Source organism: Panthera tigris, chromosome A2 (assembly GCF_018350195.1).
Source record: "Panthera tigris isolate Pti1 chromosome A2, P.tigris_Pti1_mat1.1, whole genome shotgun sequence".
Lineage (NCBI taxonomy): Eukaryota > Metazoa > Chordata > Mammalia > Carnivora > Felidae > Panthera > Panthera tigris.
In genome coordinates, this window is record NC_056661.1 from 76,296,283 (window position 1) to 76,299,849 (window position 3,567).

The window sequence follows — 3,567 nt, forward strand, 5'->3', positions numbered from 1 at the left end:
CATTACTTTTTCTTTATGTTGAAACCTATTTGATTTGGGGATTTATTTTGGGGTTATTTGCAGCCAAAAGCTATCTACTTCAGTAACAATATAGTATTTTCCCAACAAAAAAGTGGGAATACAGAGTTTTACAAGTTCATATGCACTAAAGGGACAGTGACACAGATGATTTAAAATTGGAATCATTGCAAAAAATTGGGAGTGGGGTGGAGAATGGCCATTAGTTTTAATACTAATTTTAGTTGTGACAAAGCCTCCTTATTAGCTAAAAACCCAACAGTAAAAAAACTTTTTTGAGAAGCCTTGAGAAGTATGGATTCAAGAGTCTAACTTCTTTACCTGGACAAGCTGTAAGACTGTAACAGAAGATGATATTGTTCAACACAAAATCAAAGATATCTTATGGGGGCTGGCAGAGAGTCTTTAGGGTGTCAGAAACCTTGGCTCTTCTACCTTGTTCTACTTCCCTAGAGCTGTTGCCTATATCCACATGGTCCAAAATAACTCACCACCACATCTGAAATCTTCTCAGCAAGAAAAATAGAAGCAAAATCATTCCCTGGCCCTGTAAGGGCCATGAATTTTAATCAAGGAAATTCATGTATCACTAATCCTTTAGATTTTCCTAGAAGAGGAAGGATAAGGAGAAGAAGAAAATGAAGAAGAAGAAGAAGAAGAAGAAGAAGAAGAAGGAGGAGGAGGAGAAAAAGGAGGAGAGGGAAGAGGGGAAGGAGGAGGAGGAGGAGGAGAAGAAGAAGAAGAAGAAGAAGGGGAAGGGGAGGAGGAAGAGGAGGAGGAAGAGGAGAAGAGGAAGGAAGGCAATCATTTATATAATTTAATTTGCATTTTAAACAATATTTTTTCCTAATGCTGTAAAATAAGCTGGATGGATGGATGAATGGATGGATGATAAAAGACAAAGCGAAGCAAACTTGTTAGAAAATTACATCAAGAGCAAGAAGATGCTGATTTTTGTTACATGAACTGGAGGTTTTGCAATGCACACCCTGAAACTCACAATAGATATGGGAATGTCCAATTCATACTCTTGGGTGTCAAACTTTTCCTTTTATAAACACAGGGGGGAATATCTAAGAACTTGAATATGAGGAAATGAGTTACCTCAAACTAACAGGAAAGAAAGGATAAAGACAAAAATGAATATCTGCAGACAGGAAAGGGTTAACCAAGGGGTCTTAGCCTTAATTGCTGAGTCTGGTCTCACCAAATACCTTAATATCAAGAAGAGGGACTAGACGGTCACAAGTTTATTTATGACAACATTGTTTCGAAGAGTGAAAGACAAGCCAATGGGACTTAACACAATTTGAAGATTTTTCAGGGCTCTATAAATGTTTGAAGTAGAAGATAACATTTGGGGGCTGATAACTCACTTAAATTAAATGTAAGGTAATGAACTTTGAGCTAACGATTATGTCTCTAAAGATAACAGCCTGTCCTCTGATCTTGGCTGCCTTTCCTTGCTAGGTTAGCTTCCATCACAGAGTGTGGCGGTAAAAAAAATTTTTTTAGTTTATTTATTTATTTAGAGAAAAAGAGAGAGAGAGCACAAGCAAGGGAAGGGCAGAGAGAGAGGGAAAGAGAGAGAGAATCCCAAGCGGGCTCCACTCTCTGCACAGAGCCCAGATGCAGGGCTTGATCCCACCAACCGTGAGATCATGACCTGAGCTGAAATCAAGAGTTGGACGCTCAAGCACTCAACCAACTGAACCACCCAGGCACCCCACGATAAAATATTTTTTAATGTTTACTGGCACAAAAGAGAAAAGTCGATGGGAATCCTGTTTTTAATTTTTTTGGAGATAGAGCAAAACAGCACTAACTGTAATTAGCATTAGTGAATTTGTCAAGAAAACTCCTCCCTTTTCAATAAAGGGAGTCAATTTTTCTTCCCTTTCATACCCAAGTGCCCATGATTTATATGTTCTTTCCCTCTATTTCTACAATTTCGATTACATGGTAAAGATTGCGATAAAGCTGGCTATACTTGCCTATTCAATCTCTTCATAATGAATTCAACAAATATCCAGTGATTATAAATAGTAATAACACTAGAACAAGCAGTTCTTAAAATTACAATGGGTTGCATTCCTCAAAAAGGTCTAATAAATCAAAAGATTGTCAATCAAATCTGATTTCCTCATAAGAACAATGCTTCAGTAGCAGAGTTATGTCTGTTTGTAACCAAATGCCTGATGCTATCTATCTATACATATATTTTTAGAAATGACCACAGCCATTCACATCTGATCAATTCAAAATTATATGCCTGTGTACTATTCAATAATACACTTTTCAATACACTTTTCAATGTGTACATAAATCAATGGCCAACGCAGTCCAAAAAACCAACTGTACGGATGATATTTATTTGAGAGGGCCTATGAAGAATTTTGTCAAGATGATCAGTGAGGCTCGGAGGGCACTGTTGAGCACTCCTAGGAATGGTTGTGCCTGGGGCTCTGGAGACAGATGGTTCCTGGGAAATGATCTATGTCAAGTGAGGGGAGGTGAGCCCACCGCTCTGCCTCACACACCAGCAGAGGGGGAGGTGGGGAAGAAGAAAGAAGACAGAACCCGAGGGCATAAGTACCTGGTTACACCAGATGGTATCTGCTTTTACCCAGCCGTGGTTGGTTCTTCTGGGAAACTCCTATACAAGGCTTATCTGCTTTGCTTATTTTAGCCGCTATTTGCTTCCAGTTCCTCTGTTCAGCATTTGCAGAGGTAGCAATGTCTACCTGTCCTATGAGCACATCCAGAGGAAAAATAGAATTTTTGTCTTGCACCCACCAAATCCTTTAAAAATCTTCAAAGGTCAGTGCTATTTAAACAGATACAGAAGGTAAAAGATTATTATAATTTCTCTTCTTATCTAAATCTATTGATATAATGGAAAATTCTATGCTCTCTCTTGATTAGCTTTGTTTGTTGAAAAACACAGTTGAAGTGGTGGAAGGGGACGTTCATTTTTATTCTGTGCATTTCCATACGATGTAACTCTCTCTATTTTTTTTTTTTTACAATGTGCATGTGTAACTTGTAAAAGTAGAAAGTGAACATGGAAAGGACAATAGACAAATGGATTGATTTGAGTCAAATTAAGGAAAAGTAGAAAAGAAAATGAAATAATATGATAGAGAGAGATATTGATGCAAATTCTTGGGGACTGAGTAGCACATTTGGGGCTTCATCCACTTACCTGCTGTTTTTTACTCAACTTGAATCAATGAGAATTTACAGAAAGGACTCATGGGTGAGAAGGAAAAGGGCTTGACTGTGGGAAAACTTTGCTTGAGGAGTACCCTGAACTGTGCTAGTATGGACCCATGGTAACAGTAATTTGAAATGTTCTTAGTTTGAGAAGCTGCAGGGTGGCTTAAAGGGAACATTCTTGTAGGCAACTAGAAGAATGAGATTTACACCTGAATGAGTAGAGAGAGAGATAGATGCTGATTTTGGAACCATGACTGTAAAGAGAATGAATTCCTCTAAAAGAGTGAATGTAGAGTTAGAAAAGCAGACGAACAGGGGCACCTGGGTGGC